General features: G+C 48.9%; 2 long non-coding RNA genes across 2 annotated transcripts in view; one reads left to right on the top strand and one right to left on the bottom strand.

The window, feature by feature from the left end:
- LOC125945588 (uncharacterized) overlaps positions 1–10,291 on the top strand; it is a 31,077-nt gene extending 20,786 nt beyond the window's left edge. Inside the window, exon 3 of the long non-coding RNA XR_007467031.1 lies at positions 768–10,291. This is a non-coding gene — a long non-coding RNA (uncharacterized LOC125945588). The remainder of the gene's footprint in view (positions 1–767) is intronic.
- On the bottom strand, positions 6,611–19,384 carry LOC125945589 (uncharacterized). Its single transcript, XR_007467032.1, has 2 exons — positions 13,749–19,384; positions 6,611–13,331 (listed from the first exon to the last, which is right to left on the bottom strand). It is a non-coding gene; the product is annotated as an uncharacterized LOC125945589 (long non-coding RNA).
- Positions 19,385–20,383: the final 999 nt, after the last annotated feature.

The following is a 20,383-nucleotide window of genomic DNA, read 5'->3' as shown; positions in this document are numbered from 1 at the left end:
CGTCTGTAATTGAACCGTAAGTCGCCAGAAATCGGCATATCCCGCGCGTATGTGTGAATCAGTGATAATCGAAGTTCTCTTCGATGTGTGCCAAAAAAATTGTTCATGTTAATTCCTTTTAACCCGGCGCATGCCCACGAGGGGTATTGACCAAACAAATGATAAATAAATATATTGAGTATCCAGAAACAACAGCATTTGGAAATGTCATCACTTCTATGAGGTTCAACGCTTCTCGCTGAATGCACGCTCTGGAACCGTTTTGTTCACTTTTTTCTCCACACTCGGTTGCTTCTGTTGCCAAAGTTCTTCACTTCATGTCTCTTTTCTGCTTGTCTATTTTGGAACGTAATCGGTGGAACATACAGGTTCTGGGGGATTGGTCAAGAATATTGGCATTCACAGGAGCCCCAGTGGTAGTATACTTGCCAAGACAGCAGTCAACAGCCAACACCCACATAGTAGAAGGAAGACACCTAGAAGGCTTCGTTTCAACAGCATGTCAACGGGTACGCAGCAGACTTGTCTGCACTTGAACCGGGAGGAATTGTCGCCGCAAAAGTAACCGAATAGACTTTCCGATGGAAGCAGACTTGTCGTCTGCACTTGAACCGGGAGTAATTGTCGCAGAAGTAGCCGAACAGGCTTTCCGATGGAAGCATATACACTTGTCGTCTGTAACTGAACTTTGCGAGGATAACAGACGGCTTCGTGGGAGGCCTCGCGTTCTTTCTTTGTTTCAACGCTCTTTATTATTTCTTTCGCAGGAGGAGGACACCGCCGGTTCTGTCACGCTACACTGAGGACGAATAAATGAGCGCAGCGCAGATTAGCGCGCACGTCGAACCGGAAATGGGAATCCGATTTCCTCTCTCTGCAACGGTCCGATCTCCAATCTTTGTCTTGCGCGGAACATCCCGCCCTGTTCTTGCAAGCGGTAGTCGCGCATGGAAGCGAGCACGGCTCCATTGTGTCCTGTTCTGTCGGCCGTGACCTTTCTCTCCTAGCCGCGGAAATAAAAAAATAAACACAAAGAAATGCGTTTATGCGTCACTGGAAGGATATGCAGGCCGTTCTCACGCAGCCACCGGCGTTCCGCTGCCGCCGCCGCCGCGCGACCGTGAAACCGAAGGAATGCGACGCTTTCTCGTATTACACCCCCTGGTTTTGTCGGCAGCGTTGTCCGCACCCTGCAGCTTCCCACCCGCTATACCTACTCTTAAGACCGCCATTGCTGTTCAGCGGTAGTCGCTGCTTGCAACATTTCGAAGCAGCTTTGTTTTTCTTTGCCACGTTTAATCTCTTTCTGCCGTTTTATCCTCTTATTCCAAAGAAAGCGCAGATTACGCGTCGAATGTGCTCCAATTACTGCTAATAAACGTATGCATAGACAAACCACTCAACTAACGGTTAACATTGCAGGCTTGGACAGTGAATTTCACATCTTCTTCTACAGGAATCGGTTTCTAAGCCTTGGCTCACCTTGTTATCGTTCCGCGTACTGTAAACAACTGGCGAAACAAGCGTCTAAGCCTCAATTGCAACTTCCACTAAAATAAGACGCACGCGTTTACGTAGGCGAGGCATTAATGCGACTCCGCTGGTTCCGCTCCAATCTTAGCTTACGGATTGTTTGCTCCGCTATCCAGTGCGTCATATGCCCCAACACGGATTGGCGCGGTAATAAGTATTTGTTCGGACCAAACACTTATTGCCCGTCGTATACCGATTCTCGTGACCTTTTTTCTTGCTACGCTGCACAAATAGCTCCAACTGATGGACGTATAGTCCTTACGCCATGCGCGGCTAATTCATCCCATGCCGGATGGGGACCCATCTCCGCTGACGTAATTGGCGTATCCACCGTAACCCGTAGCAAGGTTGTACGAATCAAGGAACGGATACGGCGAAGATGCATGCCCTGTGTGGTCGGCGAAAGACGACGTAGCGAAAACGAGTTTTTTCGCTTGTGTTTGTGTTTTCTTTTCCCCTTCACTTCTGCTGCTCTCCGTGTTTGCAGACGACGTCCGTCTGCCCATATGCGCACCTCTAACGTTTCTTTTCCTGTCGTCTGCATTTCTCGTTTGAGGCGGCGGTATACTGACACGGGTCCGCGAGTGGTGGCAACTAAAGAAAAAAAAGAATGAGAACTGCCTCGCTCGTACACGACCACTTGCTCTTCTTCACGGTGTAAGATTCAAGATTGCCTCAGCTTAAGCGCGTTTTTCCAAACGGATTTACCTGGTCTGGTCCCGACGGGCAGTTAGACATATTCGTGCCGGACCTGCTCGGCGTAGCATGACGTCAGACAAGCGCGCGTTTGTGTGGGGCGTGCGCGCTAGGGACGACGCCGTTCGCCCCCAAAAATAGCCGCACCAACACGGGCCCGCAAGATATTGCGTGCCGTCTGCTAGTACCCGCCCGCTATCGTGTCGTCTGCAACCACGCAACCAGACGGCGACCGACAGACGGGTTTTCATCTGCTACGCCAGGCACGGCCCCATTCGGCGGTGGGTGTCGTCTGCTATCGGCTCTGCACATCTGCCGAGGTGCGTTCCACACGCGAAGAGGGTGTTTTTGTGTTTGTATTTGTTTTTCGTTTTCTCTCTTTTGCTTGTTTGCCGTTGCTCTGTTTATATATAACTCTTATCCGTACCTATTTCCGAAAAGTAGGAGATTCCGCGGCGCCTCAATTAAATACCGCGCGGGTCAGGGAGACGCTTTTAGAACGCGCGTCACGTGGGCGGTTCTTTTGATACGATACCTGCGGGAATGAAAAATGTCTACCAGGTCCGCGCGGTCGTGTAATTGAGCCCTATACCGTATCGTTGCACCACTGAAAGAACAGGCGGTGGCTGTTGTATTACCGGGTTTCGTTGATCGAAGCCTCCGCGCCGGTATTCCTCGGTCTGACGTCACGAATTTCGACGTTACTTTTCTCGTATTTTCGCCGGTTTGGCGCAGGGAATGTACTTTGAACATTACTAAGTTGTGTCTCTAATGTCCTAAATATGCGACTTAGTTCTTCTTTATGGATAAACAGTGTACTTGACCCTAGAAAATGCCGCCAGAATATATGACGTCACGGTGTGCGGGAACTTCTGGGCAGCGTCGCCGTGCACGGTGTCAAATTTCGTTGTGGCGTCCTTTCTGGCTTGCTCAGCCTCCTTTCGCGGCACCAGTGTTTATTTTGTTACTGCAGACGCGTAATTTACTAAAGCAGCTCATCTTAGTATTACTCTTTACAGGGCCTTTAAACAAATCGAGATCGAGTGAGATTACTTTGCAACTGGCAAATTTTAAAGGCCGACTGCAACGAAATTTCGGACCGCGTAAGAAGGGCTGTAGTTTAAAACAGCACTAATATAGGGCAGCGTCCGCACTAAAGCTTGTGCTTGAGAAAAAACGAAAAAAAGATCGCTAGAGCGCTTTATACACAGAAGAAAAAAAAAACATCACGCAGAAACTGCTATGAGAGTTCTCTAAGTATGCGTAAGCATTGTGCCACTTACTCATCTCCACGAAGCCCGGTGTCATTGATCCGACCATGTATGAACGACAACGCTGCGGCGACACGAATTGCTAAAGGCAAGGTGAATCGATGACGCAAGCAATGCAGGTGGCGGCGCCAGGTGCGCTGATGACGTTCCGATCATTATAAGCAGTTATCGCTCTTTAGCGCCTTATACATCCGCGTCGAACCATCATGAACCGTGATCGACCGTACTCCGGCCTGGAGACTGCGTATGGTGCGGCCGCGCGGGCCCTATCTTGATAGCCATCTGCGATCGGGGACAGAGTGCGCCGAGCGCTGATAAGTTTCGCGTGCGCTGCGTTCTCGCCGCCTAGTTCGCGTTGAAGCGAGAGGCAGCACGAAGGTCAATTCGCTGATTGCTGGGGGCCCTATCTTGAAAGCGATCGTCTTACGTGACGGACGGGCGGGTTTCCTCGTTGGGTAGGCATAGAAATGCTCACGCATTTAAAAAATGGTATCATTACCGCTCGTTGAAAGCCAGGTGGTGGCCTGGGCATAGCCTCCGAGACCAGGCCCCGGTGTTCTGAATGTGACGGTGGTCATAGTTTAGGATTTGCGTCGTATTAGCTAACTACCATACCGCGTCGTCTTAGATGCTATTCAAAGGCTGTTAATAATACTATATATATAAACAGCCAGCCCTAAAGCTTCGCTAAGGTTGCTTCAATAGTATATATTACTCATTTATATTTTCACCAATTTAGCCAACGCAAGAAGTTCGGTACAGTTGGCTGTTAATCAGCCCTTTCGACTTCTTATCATTTGCGGTTTACCGGAATTGTGCACGGTAGCCGCGACGCTGCTGGCGAGATCTTGTGACGCAGGCTTTAACTAGAGAGCACACAAATCAAATGCTGCAGTAACCCGCCGTATGCTGCTTAACTGCTGGTGCAAGGCGTTCCGACATAATCGTTAACGCGAAGTCCCTTCATGATTTTCCTTCGACGAGCATACTCGATCATGCGACACAAAAATGTTTCAAACACATTGTAGTTGAACAAGGCCGCACAAGATGCCAGCTTTACATCTATCGTCCACGGCTCCCTCCGGTAAACCGGTAAATCGCCAATTGCGGACAACCTATAGAACTATCTAATGCTAACCAGCGCGAGATGAATTATACGCAGACCGAGCAGAGAGGCCTGCGATTGCGTCGTGACAGAGTTTTAACGTGTCCGGTATTCCGGTGTGCAATGCATAGCGGAATTCCGGTGTCCGGTATTCCAATGGCGTTTGCGTAATACCGGGTTTACCGGACGCTGGTATAGTGACTTCTTGTGACGCTTTCTCTACCCACAAAGCCTTAGAGACCCGTTTTCGTGTTCCGCTAATGTTCTTTTCGAGAAAAAAAAATATTTAAAAAGGCAACGCGTCCGCGATTACGCCGCTGCCGAAATTTGCACCAGCAGCGAATTAGAATAAGCATGGCTACTGCAGTCTTATAATACTTCCGTGTTTGCCTGGTAGAGATTTGCCTCTTTGTCTGGTAAGCGTTTGGCGCCTCCGGCAATCCGCGAAGCGCAATATGTTTGACGACCAACTAAAACTCTCGATCTAGCCTGTGGAAAGAGCCCGCGGCCTCGGTGGCTTTACGAGTATACTCGTATAACCTAGACGGTATAGCATAAGGTCGTCGAGACTCTTCCTCGATGCTGGGGGAAAATCCAGGAAGCGGCAGCAACGGCGTGTGGGAATACCCTCGTCTTTTTCCGAGTGTCAGGAGCTTGTCCGGGTGCACAACACGAGCGTGTACATTATGCGTGCGCGCATGCAGCGACCAGCAGCAACAACCAGCCGCCGAACGGCGTGCACCTTGACTTGGAGCGGTGACAACATATTATTCGGGCCGTTCACGCGCCGTGTAAATTAGTTCGCGCACTCTTCCCGAATGATCATAGTTACTCGTAATGCCGTCCAGTATATCGGGACTAAGTGGCCACTTGGGTTAATCGGCACGACCAAAACAAGGTTTTTGCTTGGTCTCAAGGTCATTTAGTAACCGAACATGCGAGAGACCCGACAGCTAGCGATTTTGGCTTGGATTGTGCGGTGTGGTATATACTGTCTTAGAAGTGTTTACGCGGCGTTTCAAGTCAAACTAAAACGAACATTTAATCTGCCTAAACAAAATTAAAAAAGTAGCCAATGTAACGCGTTATACGGGAACACGCGTGGTATATAAGGCGATAGCAAATTGTGTTTTCGTTTGCATTTCATCTGCGCTGTTTGGAGTTTCGTTTATTGCGATAGCAATTATACGGACACTTGTCCATGCGCATTTATGCAGTCGCCGTAGCCGTGATGTTCCGTATAAATTTCCTTCGTTATTCATTTTCATTCTGCGCTTGTTCCCGTCTGTCCTTCGGCTTACGTTTCGGAATCGTGCAGAGGCCGTTAACTAGCCCAGTCTTTGACGTTACTATAAGTTGCAGGAACTAACTCGAGTTCATTGAACCTTCCACGTCCAGGCAAGAACAGGAGGAAAGAACCACCGCACCAAACGGAGCTCTTGAAGCGCAGGCCACGTACTATATACAGTGTACGATTCGGACAATGGGAACGGCAGGCCATTCCTTTCGCACGAGCATCGCGCGCATACCAGGCACATATATGGCAGGTCATTGAGATACAGAAGAAGAGAGAAAAAGAAAGAAGGATACAAAGAGTAAATCGCTAATGATGCGTGCGAACCAGGAGTCGCGTTCGCGTCTGAACTACTACAGAGAAAACACCCGAGCGTTGTACGCGCGGTATAGGCCACATACTGCAGGTATATGAATGCACACACAAGCCTACTGGGTTTCCCTTTTTAAGAAAGCGTGTCGTTCTCTGCGGACGGTGTCGTATACGCGGAGTCGTGCACGAGATGTACGATATGGAGACAGGGGAAAAAAAGGAATAGATAGAATGGGGTGATCTACGAAGTCGTGCAGTATATAACGGAAGAGTGTCGGTGTTGGAAGCGTTGGCGATCTCGGTCCAGGCTTTCGTGAGATGCACTTAAATGGCTGGAGTCTCTTATAGCGTGCGGAAAGACGAGCTTGTGGAATGCTTCGCAGGATAACTTGCCCCGGCTTTCTCTCTCTCTTTTTTTTTTCTTCTTCACTTTCGAGGGAGGAATTATAACTGCGTACTGCCCACAACGCGAAGGCCCGATAGAAGGTCGTAGACCACGAAATTACCGTAAAATCGCACTTACAGTATACTGTTTTCTCCGATCACATTGGCACGTCAAACAAGGTTCTCCTGTTATATTTCGGTACAATTGTTTTTTTAAGTATTTATTGGTCTCACGTGATCAAACAATAATAATAATAATAATAATAATAATAATAATAATAATAATAATAACAAGAGTGTTATTTGGTCGCATATTAAGTAGAACTGGCACGGTCGCGGCTGTGTACATATCAGGTAGCGTCACTGGTGTGAAGACAGCCGCTCACTGCGCAAATGCATGCTCAAGGCACTAGGTGTCGCTGCAGCGGGGGACACGGCACGACACCTATCGGAGATCGCAATCGACGAGAACACGCCGAGAGCAGAAGAGGACCCGCGTAATAAACTCTGGATTTATCCGTGCCAAAACTACGGTCTGATTATGAAGCACGCCTTAGTGGGGACTCTCTATGGATCAATTCTGACCACCTGTGGTTCTTTTAACGTGCATCCAACGCACGGTACACGAAGGCTTTTTTTTTCCATTCCGCCCCCATCGGAATGCGGCCAGAATCATTAGCGCAATGCCATATAGCCATTGAGCTATACCGAAGCCGCATATCCTTGCAAGAAGGCGCGGTACCTGAGGAGTTAGCAGGTTGCAGAGACAAATGTAATGTCTCACTGTTATAGGCGCTGCTTATATAGAAGGTGACGCGGGTTCTTACAGGATAGTACGTACATGCGATGCCACAAAAATGGAGGCAACGGGGGAAAAGTGAGACTTCGCGGATTGCGTAACCACGCCAAATCTTCAAACCTGACTTCCCTGTAACACGTTACTCGTCTTTGAAAAAAGAAAAGGAAAAAGCGGAATGGCATTCTAAGGAATTTGCGACACTACAGCTCGTGATTCCCGGTTTCCGCATATAGCGCGCGTCGGCGTGTGTTGGTGGGAAGTTCACGCCGCGCTTCATTTCACCATTGTGGGGGCGTTCGCGTTAGGCCTACCAGATTGCTACCACAAAGGCGTCGTCAGCGGCATGCGCACACCCTCCATTTGCGCTGATGCACGGCACGAAACAACACCGTCCGTCCCCTTTTTTTTTCTTTTTTTTTCGTTTCCTGCGCGGCAGATTGCCAAAGGAGGCGCGGTCCACGCCTTTCGCGAAATGCACACTCTAAAAGATAGGCCTGCCGCGCCGCCTATACGTCGTTAACAATGGAAAGGCATTAGGCCTAGCTGGTATACGGAAGCCCCGAAGGGGTTGCTAATAGGGCCACCTTCCACGCGTCTCTGCCATAAAGCTGTGGCTGGGCTTTATTTCAGATGCGCGGTCAGTGTGACCGACTCGCGATGGGCGTTGTCCGGCGCGCTGTTTCGGCCTCGGCAAGTTAGCGCGCGATAACGTATTCCATTAAAGGAATGAACACGAGAAAACAAGAGCAGGAGGACATTGGAATACCAAGAAGGCAGAGTGATTAGGGTAAAGTGCGAGGGAGCAGGCGCGCTGTATAGTACCTTTGTTGTGCGGACGATGTTCGTATGCGGCCACGCTGCGTAATTTGTGATGCAGACGACGTTGGTATTGTGAGTAGCAGACGGCGCTAGTATTGTGAGTAGCAGACGGCGCATGCACGTCTGCAATGGGTTCGCGGCGCGTGGTACGCCATATACACCTGCCGTATGTGAAAGTGACATCGCAGTTCGTACTCTCGTTTTGTGGAACGGAAACTCTCACATTGACTCGTCAAGCGCGACTGATATAGATATCAGACTCTTGACAACTTTCTGACGAATAAGTTCGTTTTCTTTTTTTCTTTTTTTTTTTATGCTGCCCGCTTTGACATCTCTGTGCGAACAGACGATCGCGTTGCAGCTGTGTCGCTTGTAGCCGGCGCATTTCGTTTCCCTGCATTTCGTGTGAGACACTATTCGTCAGCTAGAACCTCGGTGTTTGTGTCGTATGCTGGATTTTATCCACTGAAAGTAAAGTAGGTTGGTTGGCCGCGGGGAGGCATTATGATCACCTTTCCTTTTTGTGGGTCAAAGCAGTTTCGCAGCGTTTTCCCTTGTTTTTCCTCCTGTTTCGTGTTCGGGCCAAGGATTGCCGACGAACAAAGAAAGCCCCGAATGAAAAGAAAGAACTCGTGCCGAGAAACGCGAAGAAGGCCACGTTGGATGCAGACGAGCAAGATGTCCGCAATCGCATTCCCAAGTTCGCACGCTTACGAGTCTTGCAACGAGCTCGTTCCGAGCTGTCATCAACGGCCAACGTCGTGGGAAAAGTCTCGCAGACGATCTCGTTTGCGGTCACGCTAGCGGACGACATTTGCGGGTGCGTTGCTGCTTACGCATTCGTCTGCGCTTTCGCCAGACGACGTCGTCTGCGTTGATTGCCGTTCTCCCAACCCATTTTATCTAAGCCTTAACTGTCGCCTGGGCCTGGGACTTCGTTCGCACTTCATCCATCCTCTGGTCAAGATTATGGTATACGCACACTTTGGCTTTATCGTCTGTTCGACCCGCGCGGTGAGCTGTCCCAGTTTATTAATCACCCGAGTGCGTCGCCCTGCTTCTCGGTCGTTGTCAGATCGCTAGCGAATCTATCGTCTCCTCTCAAAGGAAAGTCAGCTCAGTGTGTCACTAGCGAGGATGTTTGCTTGGACATAAGCATGAAAACAAGAGGAGCTATGGCGCGTCGTCTGTTCCATTTCGCCGACGCAACCCATTTCAGCTGATCGTCGCTAGCAGTCAAGCCATCGTCTGCTCAGGATATCTGTCGTTTCACCGACGCCTCGTAATTTGCCTAATTATAGCATTAGTCTTCTGAAATGCGTCGTCTGTGCGTCTTCAAAACGATAGCCAACCTGTCGTCTGCACCGAAGCCTCAAATGCTCCGAACTGCTCCTGCCTTTTTCGTCTGCTCATCAACCTGTCGTCTGTTCCGAAGTGCTCCTTCTGCCGCTGCGAAGACGGAAGACGAAAGAAAAACACCAGAAGCCAATCGGCATCGCGAAAAAAAAAATGACACGGTGAAGACGATAACATCTTCGTTCGTAGCTAGAGAAAAGGGTAGAAAATAAAAAAAGAAAGAGCGAAGCAGAGATATTTAAGCACTGACCGTGCCCCACATTCGTTCGGGGGTGACGACCAAGTAAAAACGCGGCCACGCGCGCTTGACTCGAGCAAGCTCGACGAACAAAGATAACAAATGCTCTTAAAGACGCACTAAGGGCTGCCGTATAGTCAGCGCGTCATACATGCATCGGCCGTTCACTCGAACGCGTTGGCGTTAATGGCTCTCCGTTTTCGGGTACCTCGTCGTCGTTCTTTAAAAGGACGCGAGTTCTCTTCCATCCTGTTCGCGCTGACCAGCTCGCGGATGGCAGGACAGAGCAGAGGTATTGTTACGCAAATTTACTATGCAGACTGCACTTAAAGGTCAACTGCGGTACTTTTTTTTTCTAAGTGACGCTTTCTTTGACGCTTCCCTCCACTTTGCGTGAATGGCTGCTATGGCCGACTTAACTGGGTCGCTCTCGGATACAGCGTAATCAAGGGTCGTGACTCTTTTTTTTTTTCCTTTTTTTTTTCCGGGAGGATTTGCCACAAGGCATATGGGGAACAAAAGAAAAATAAAAGCTTCCAACTCGGTGTGCCCATCCCGATACCACGTACACGTCGCGCGTCCTCGCTATAGCCTTCTAAAATGCGGTTTGTAACGGGCGCCGATTCTGAATCCAGTGCAACGTCACATCAGCTACACAACTCAAAATATTAACCAATATGTAGAGTTAGTCAATAAGTGTCCTCAGTAGCATATATCAGGAGGGTTACCAAGAAGCTGTCTTTTGACTTTGATAGTCATCCTTCGATGGTTTATCTCGCTTTTTATCTTTTTTGTTCGTACGGATCTGAACTAAAATTGTATAGCGCAAATTTTCGGAGCACTCTTCTGAACACGAAATTAGTTAATACTGATAAGTTTTTTCTTCAAGACACCATTATAGTTTGTTTCGCTATAGTAGATTGATTATTAGGAGAGAAAATGAAGGTCAAAATTAAACGCTTTCTGAATTGCTCGCCAAAACCCGAGCGCCGGCACGTCGCTTGTGACGTCCCGGATATCACGTCGCTGATGACGTCACAATCCGTGCTTCACTCGCTTATACGCCCGTCCAGTACCTATGCAGAACTCGCCAATCGGCATGTCTCAAAACGGCCGGAGCACAAAACGGTCGCAGTACAAATTATGCAGACACCGTCTTGCTTCAGCTGTCGTTGCACACAACGTGGTTGCTCGTATTACACAACCCATAGAGGTTCACGCAATCACTAATTATTGCAGGCAACTATGACACAAACAAGTTGGTCCACCAGGGGATTTGCCTTGCGTAACCCCAAACAATGCTCGGTAGCCAGCTACCGACAAAATTCTTTCGCATAACATCGATTCCCACAGTGTGTAGTGCGTATATTTTAATGCGATTAGCATTCTTTGGAACGTTCACAAAGTTTGCGTTATGTCTCTAGGTATGTATAAATGTCCACGCCTAACCTTTTTCCCGCTAACTTGGGCACTGGGTAGTCCATTAACAGATGGGTCATCGGGCGGCTATGTTGAGGGAACCGAGTTAGAATATCAACGGTCGGACCAACTTGGGTCGCTCTTCACAATCATTATCGTATGAAACATACCATCAAAAATTACGCAGCACCCATAAGAAAGATTGCTAATCGCATTCAAGTCGCCAATCATCTCTACAGAACGGATGCATCTGTTTAGAAAAAGCTTATTTCGACAAAAGACGATATGAACACTTTGGAGTCGCAATGACGGCACAATTCCACCCGGACGATAACATATACAAAGTACTGAGTATAGTATGCACGGCACGTTTTCGAAGAAATGTTAGTCCACGTGGCTTCACTAACATATATAACCACATAGACCCACAGAAACGCACCGTTACACATAAACTAATTGTTACATTATATAAGGTGACGCTGAATATATACAATGTACACAGTGGTTACGTACAATATGACGTAACAGAGGCACTTTACATAATTATGCGTGTATATCCAAAAATTCTCATGCATACGAGAGCATGCACACACAGAAATCACGGGTACCTGCATACTACGGATATTCAACTAATGAATGATGTTGATGGTCTGGCTACCTGGTCAGTCAATTTTCGAAAGTTCCAAAGCCATATCTGCCTTGCGCTTCTAACTTGCGAGTCGGTCGAGCGAAGATCTTTTGTTTATTCCTTGTTCCGCAAATCGTTTTACCTTAGGCACTGGCACTAGACGCGTGCTTCTAAACCTGAATGTCTGCACGACTTGGAAGCGTATGCGTGGCTTCTGAAAATCGCCTACGTGTGTTGAATACAGAATCCCTCTGAGCGAGAAAACTTCGCTGCTGCTTGGCGCCAAACTACACTCACGGGTATAGGTACGGAATGTCCGCGGTAAACAACCAAACAAACGCCGATACGAACAGAAGAAAAAAAGAAACTGGTTGAACGGAGGGCAAAGGAGGGGGGGGGGGGGGGGGGGGGCGCTGATGAGAGGGGCACTGTGATAGTGAAACCTATAGGCACGCTCGGCTTATAACCGGCCTCGAAGAGCGCGTTCATTCAATTATGCTCCCACGGACTGATTAATGATGGCGGCTTAGCGACTTCGTTCGTTTCTTAAAAGAGGAAAACCTGCGTTGGTTATACGACATTCAGCTCAACGCATTTTGAGAAAACCGTATTTTCATTCCTCGTTCGAGAAGGGTGACCACGGCAAAGCTAACCGGTGACGTCAGGGTAATGCATGTGTTGTCGCACGTCACCCAAGAAAAAAAAAAAAAAAAGACTGCGTAAGTTTAAGTTGTGCCGCATGTTCAATAGAAACAAGAAGGACTCGCCTGTAGAAAGAGTAACAACGGTTGGCAGTATACCTGACGTTCTTGCACCCGGCCCGCATTCAAATGCCCTTTGTCGGACAAATAAGCATTGGAATCGGCTACGCTGGTTCCCTCTGGAAAAGCCCGTGTTGCCGTGTGCTAAAATGCACAGTTTCTTCTCAACGTGAGCGAAATTGTATCGTCTATAGAGTTCCTCACTATATTACCTAGAGAGAAGTCTGGCGCTGCTGCGCTGTGGTATGCATGGTAATGCCGGTATATCGTGACTTCGGATTGACATCGTTCTCGGAGAGCCAGGACACCTTCAAGACGCGCCTGGCTAGCATCGTTCCGCCTGTCACAATGATTCATTTCCTATACTAAAGCAGCACTTAAATAGCTGTACAAGCTTTATTATTGCACAAACACATCTTTTGTTTAATTATGAGTACTCGTGATTGGATGTACAATGATATGAAACGTAAGATGTATCAGCGGGCCGCTAAAGCTGGAGGACAGACGACCAGATTCGCGCTCGCTGTGGAACGGTTTGTCGTCTGTTCTTGCGTCTCTTCGCTTGATTATAAATTGTAGGTGAGTAAACTTTATCGAGAGATGTAATACGGGTGAACGAAAACCCTTTATGAAGATTTTATTTTACGAACCCATTATAATGTGCAGCCATATCCACGTTTTAGACGAAGCATCGTACAACACCAGCCAACACAAGCCTCGCACACCCATATACCACTCTTTCCCATGACGGCACAGCGCTCGTTAGAAAACTCCCATAGACGGTGGCGCCAGATTTCCCCCTAGTGAGAAACTCTATGATATGTCGTCTGTTTGCCTGCGCCTACGCTAGCGCTGGTGGCGAGTTAGAGCGTCTGCTACGCTTCGCAGACGACATCTCGCTGCCGCCAATTTACCCGCGGCTGTCAATCAATGGCATTAAGTTAACAAAGCATTACTGTTTGTGCACAAACTTGTTTTGGATTGTTCAACGACTCCTTCGTACTAAGCGTAGCACTTTCTTTCGTGCGCGCGCAAAAAAAGCAACTAAGCACGTTATTCGGTGTGATGCATGGTTTCATTGAAGCTGCTTCATTGAACCTGTTTCCAAAGGGCAGAAGTCAGGCTAATGCTACGAATTAGTAATATTCTCTGAGAGAAATGTGTGTTCGCCGACTAGGACTAGGCACAAACGCACGCACTGTTCGGAAGCTTAACCTCTCACACGATGATAAAGCTGCTTGTTGACTGTGTTACTTGGTTTTTCTGTTATTTATCTGTAAATTTTTTCTTGATTCGTTATAGAGCAGTGCATTTACTACCGTACTGTGGGAACTTGAGGTCTCCGCGATGTTAAAACTGGTTATTTCAATAAAAGCCTCTTGTATCTCTGCGGTGGGAATAGTTACATGTGGACGCGTACGTTATTTAATTCAACAAAGCCACACGTTTGCCTGCAGTCGGCGACAAAACGAGCGTCGTGTCAATGCGACCTTCTTGGGAACGAGAAATAAATACATCCATAAAATAAAATAGCACTCATTAGCTGTAAAACAAGCTTTTGCTTATCGGCTGGGAAGCCAACAGTATCAGCCGACGGTACCATGCACTATCATCTCCCTTGAATATTTCTAACTCGACACAGCTGGAATTCCTCGCCCTCTCGATTGCCTCAGTATCTACGCAACAAGAACCCAGCTGTGAGAAGAAAAGAAAAAAAAAACCGAAAGCAAAGAATATCAACGATAGCGTGCGCGCCACCACCGCCTCCTAAGTGCAACATCATGACCCTCACGCAGAACGTAAGGTGACGTGCTCGCCATTCTCGATCATGTGCTCGGGAAGGCGGCGAACCCCATCTCGAAAGCTACCCGTCTACACCCGGCACGCCATCTTGTCGTCGTCTGCCACTGCAAACAACAAGCGTCGTCTGCTACAACTTCCGACTTCCGAACGAGGTTCTTCGCGACCCACAATCTCTCTTCGAGAAAAAGGACCGCCGACCAACAGGACGTGTTCGTTCCGTGTAGCTTGTATCGGGGCCCATGCGAAAGAAGAATTTGGCTTTGCCTTTTTATTATCTATTCTGTTTTTTTTTTTTTTTTTTCTTACGCCAATCCAAAGTATATACGTACGATTCAGCGTGCGCACGCACACAGCCCAGAAACACGCGTTCGAACGAAGGACGCGCTGTGTACAACTGCCGGCAGGGGTCGCTGGGAACGCCGCCGCCAGTCGTGACGTAATCTCTTGGTTCGACGTCGCTGCTGACCCCTCATCGCGTCTGCTCGGGGGGTGAGCAAGGGGAGAAGTCGCTAGCGGCACGATTGATCGTGACCCGTTGAGAAGTTCGTGCCCAGTATATTTAGCGGAGGAAGATGGCGCCGCAAGGTCGAATGCGCCAGCTTCGGAGACCCCTGTAAGCAGTTGTTTCCGAGACATGAAAATCAAACGCCTGTCTCTGATTGTTCCGTGTTGGCCGGAGCAGACGGACAAATGTGTGTAGTCGTTCAAAAACATGCCTTGCAGACGGCGATGTAGCGAAAGGAAGGCGGGCTCTTTCATAATTTTTTTGTTTTTGTTTTGTTTGTTTCGCGATTCTACAACCAGGAGTATACGCTAGCAGTGGTTGTTATGGTGGTGGCGGTGAGCGCGTTATAATGACGCCGTCGCGATGGATGATGATGGCCACGCTCGCACCTGCCGCATGATGGCGTTGTTGTTCGATCTCCCGGTTCCTACAGATAGGTGCAGACGTCACCATGTTGTACCTTATTCCGGCCACGGCAAGGCGCAGCAACAGCACGATCTTGCGGTCGTGACCCGCTTCGATGGGTGCCTGAAATTCGTGCGTTCCGTACTTAGCGATGCGCACGCTATACCCGTCGGCAAGGATTGCTCAAGGAGGCGAGTTTATGGCGCCGCCATGGTTGTTCCGAGACGCCGGACAGGAAACGTTTTGAACGGGCTGGAAATCTGTATGTACACGCTCGGGAACAAGTCGGGCGACAATATTTCAATCCGCGGCCGATTCCATTTTGCCGTTTGCTTCGTCGTAAAGGCTCACTGACGGCGCCTTTCAGGAAGAGAACCATTTCCACACGGAGTTATGGGCAATCCTCGGCCGTAATTACCCACCGCGAGTGCTATCGAACGTCCTCTGTTGCCCAGAAAGAGGTCGCGCGTTCAATACCCTGGCTGCGGCAGTTTCAGAACTTGAGATTGGTAGCTATGCGATATATAGAGTACCGCTTACATCACCACTCGCGTCGCTCACACCGCAATATGTTATTATTTTTTATTATCAATACGGCAGATGTAGAACGCTGAATCGTGCCTCTCCTCACTTTGTATACAAATCGAGTACTCGTTTTCGGGACCGCGTTTTGCACAGTTTTACCACGTCGCAGCGGAACGCAGAATAAGCGCCGCCTGTCGTTAGGCGCTGTCGCTGCTCGTGGTTGTCTAAATGCAACCTAACGTTACCTGATATACCGTGCTTGTCGACCGCTAAAGTACAAGAAACGAGTCATAATGATTACTGTTAATGCGGAACTGATTACCATTAAGATTAACGATTTCGGTCGATGCAGACGGCTCACTTCTGCACCGAAAGATCCACCCGTCTGCTTATTATGCGCCGTTCGTTACAAAGCAACCTGTTACCTCGACGCTGAAGGCAGAGGGGATAGTCTATAAAACGGAGGTGAAGATAGACAGTGCGGACACTTCGGTCGGTCATTGCGATTTCAGTAACCGTTGTTTCAGTCTCCCATTCGTCGGGCACTTCCAACGTTCCCTGAAGGGAGCACACAGTACACGCATACATAGCCTTATTTCCATCTCCGCGTAACATTCATCTGCTTAAGGTTGTACCATTGCGCATGCGTATAGTGACACAGAAACAAATGATACGCATTTCTCCTCCAGTAGCACACACTAATAGAAACCCGTCGGCACGTTTATTCGTGACCCGGCAGGCTCGTGCCCGGGACACTTAGCAAGGAAGTTACCTGCATGACAGGCATAGCAAGGCCGCGCAAAAAAACTAGTTGCGCCACAGGCTGCATGCGACGGTGCAGACGAAAATCCTGAATCGTCTGCTCGATTTCCACGGATAAAGCAGACGAGGACGTTGTCATTTATAACTGTATCTCAAAAACGTTACGTCTGCTAAGCAGTCATCCGGAATGATCTCTCGGTTTCCGCTAGAGCTCACGCCAATCTTATACGGCGATGCAAATATACCGTCTGCTTAAACTAGTCGTCTATACCGGGTTGTTCGTGACCCGTCCGATTCGCGGCATATAGTATCTGGTTCTCGGTCAGGAGTTCTCAAAGATGGCCGAGGAAGCGGCGGTGAGCTTTGTGACGTGCCCGTATACAGAAAGAACCCTAAGCGGAAGCAGACGTATTTTTGTTGGGCGAGGCTACAGCACTCAGGTCGGGTCGTCTGTCATCTCGGAAAACGTGCCACCTGCACGTAATTGCGCTCTAGTTTTGACCAATCGGCAACGTTACAGTGAAAGCGTTGCACTGTTTTCAAACGACTGCAACGAATGTGCTCTCTATGTATTGGTAGTGCGCCAAATGCGTTCCTACTACTTCTATAACACTGCCTCTGCCTGCAAGATTTATCTGTCTTGGTAGAGAAATAATCCATTCTCGCAGCCAAGCCGGGGCAGCTGAACAGACCAGACTGCTGTCAGCAGAGAGGATTTTGCAAGGTCGCCCATGCTCGGCACGTTTGCTCAGGAGAACCCCACTAAACCAAAAAAAACACGCACACAAATAAAGCGAATCCAGATGGAAGAGCTTCGGCCGAGGTCGTTGCTCCCGTCGACGCCTCTCGAACCGTCGGCCTCCCCCACCAACGCTCTTGTACACCTTCGACGCGAACCATCTCGAACGAGTACGCGAGGTGGCGTTGCCCGTGACCTACACTGTCAATCACGAGGCCCCTTCGCGCTCGCTTTTGAAGTACGCTTTCGAACTGCCATATAGTACGTATACGCTGCCAGCAGCGGCCACCACCGAACGCGCCGAATTGAGCGCACTGGGTGCGGCTGAACATTTGTATCGAGAGGTAACACCGTGTTGGTCCAGTTACGCGTTCAGCAAACAGACGGGCATCGCTTTTTCACCGTCTGCTCCGCAATATCGACGGTACCGAATGTCCTTGCGTTTCTTGCTTTCGCCGTCAGGCGCCGCTGCCTGCAGAACATTCTTGGCATAGGTGCAGGCCTAGGTAGCGGTACAAGGTAGAAAGAGAAACTTTGAGGAAGAGAAAAATGATTGAAAATATGTATACAAAAATGTTAGAACGAAAAGCACGTATAGCAGCATACCTGAGAAACCCAAGCAGGCTATATGTGACTATTTGTCACCGCGCCGCCTCAAAAGGGACGCCAATAAATCGTCACCATCATCATGCTGGCCAATTTGAACCTTTCTCTTTAGCGTCCGCGATACTTGCCACCCAAAACAGTGGTGCGTACGTGGCCGAACGGTGTTAATTTTGACCACCTGAGGTTCTGTAACATGCACCCAAATCTTGGTGTACAAAAGCGTGTTCTGCATTTCGCCCCCATCGAAATGCAGCCACCGCGACCTCGAGCTAAGCAGCACACCACCATAGCCACTAGGCTACGTACAACAGCGAGTTCCTAAGCCAATTCGAAGACAACCTTCGGTTATCCATGACGAAGCTCTGGTACCGCTGTGGCCTCCCAACATTTTTTGCCGTGATAATGTGATTGGCTAGACTCCAGTAATAACAAACCTTATTCCGCCAAGATACATGAATTTGTATGACTTTACTATAGCGTTACACTGATTTAGTTTTACTCTTTAGTACTCATTCAAGCAACAACGAAAACACAAAAAAAGGCTATATAGAACCGAAAGAGTCTACAACGGCTGCCGCCCCTGCAATGTTCCGAGGCCGATCGGTCATCCACCTTCTCGGAAGTGCGGTGCGATAAAAAAAAAATATGAATACGCAACACGTGCTGGCTCCGTCGACTTTGTGAAATGTCCTGGAGAACGAAGATACGGACGTGCAGACAAGTGCGCCGCGGCCGTGTCAAGGTCTCCTGCGAACAACATGGGTGCAGCAGCTTGCAACCGCCGCCCGAAGAAGGCGCGAGCGTGTATACGAAACGTAATCGGGCGACTTCCACGGCGCCTTCGCGCACTTCTTCCGGCGGAAGTGACGTCACGCCCGGAAGTCGCCGTGGGCGCCAGACCGGTGAATACGCGCGCGTCTCACTCTATCGCCGCAGCAGCCGCAGAGGAAACTGTAACGAAGGAAGCAGGGCCTCGGAAAAATAACGAGACGTGCTTTTTTGTTTTCTTTCTCGTTACTGCGCCCGACCACAGAGCCACTACATGAAAACGACACTAATCAACAGCGGGTGAATAAACGAAGCCCGCACGCGATAGGCAAAGTCGAGATGAGAGCGGACACATGGAAGCACACTGTGCGATAAAGATTTGATGCACTCCGACAGGCTTTTTCCTCAAGGCTCCCTATATCTACGAACCATCTTCGGTTTCTTTACCGGTGAGCTGTGGATGTGTGTTCGATTATGACGTAGGAGGTGGTCACGTGGTAACATAACGTCGTTACGTCCTGGCATTCCATCTGGTACGCTCGGTCGTCTGCTATGCTGCTAACCGTTATGCGGCCCGAAGCAGCAGCGTAACAGACGACCAAGGGAACCGGAGCAAGCGCCGACACGTGACTATGTTCCGCTCCCACGTGACCATATCCTGCAACATGACTGAACACACACACACACACACACACACACACACACACACACACACACACACACACACACACACACACACACACACACACACACACACACACACACACACACACACACACACACACACACACACACACCTACTGGGAAGCTAAACAGAAACTGGCTCGTATAAAAAGATATTACAGTGAGTTACTTAGAATTATCTGAGGCTCGACATTATTTTTTCTAGAGTTCCGATGTCCAGGACCTTCATCTAACGTAAAAAAATTCAAAGCCGACAGTTTAGTTCGGGTACTGCTTCAAGATCCGTGTATACATTAATCCAAATAGATCGTTGCCGCGGTGTTCCAAAGATGACATTCCAATCCCAGACCAGTCTCTCTATTATCGTTCTCGTAAAAGCTAACAAAGCCCACGGCTCACGAGGCTAAGACGAATGGTAAAATTAAAACAGGCACTCCGGGAACCGAAAGGAACTTCATTAGGGAAAGAAATATTATCGCGGCGCGCGGCGACGTTACTCTCGCGTCTCCTTTGTACACGATTTGGAACGCACATTGTCTCGTGACTCGGTTCTTTTAACGACGTCGTTCGTTTCCGAGCCTCTCTAATTGGCCCCCGAGAATGAGCACTGTGTGTGTATACACCGTTCTGTTAATCTCCTTCTCTTCTTTTTTTTTTTTTTTTCCTATCTCTTCCTACTTCCGTCGCCGGCTCGTTCAGTCGTTCTGTCAGTACAAATGAACCCGGAAATTCCGGTCAGGAGAGTAAAAAAGACAAAGACCACCTGCTAGTTCCATTTTTCATGGCGCACAGCGCGGAAGCTGCCAGCCGTTGGCAACAGGCTACACACACGCAGACACAAACAAACAAACAAACAAACAAACAAACAAGATTAATGTTGCGCGGTGTCGTCGCGGCTTTGATGGAAATCGTTAATTATTCTTAAATGTTGCACTCGGTCAGCATAGCTGCCAACTCTGCCGAACTTTCCG

Source organism: Dermacentor silvarum, chromosome 5 (assembly GCF_013339745.2).
Source record: "Dermacentor silvarum isolate Dsil-2018 chromosome 5, BIME_Dsil_1.4, whole genome shotgun sequence".
Classification (NCBI taxonomy): Eukaryota; Metazoa; Arthropoda; class Arachnida; order Ixodida; family Ixodidae; genus Dermacentor; species Dermacentor silvarum.
Note: the sequence above shows the minus strand (reverse complement) of the source record. Positions and strands in the feature narration are given on the sequence as shown.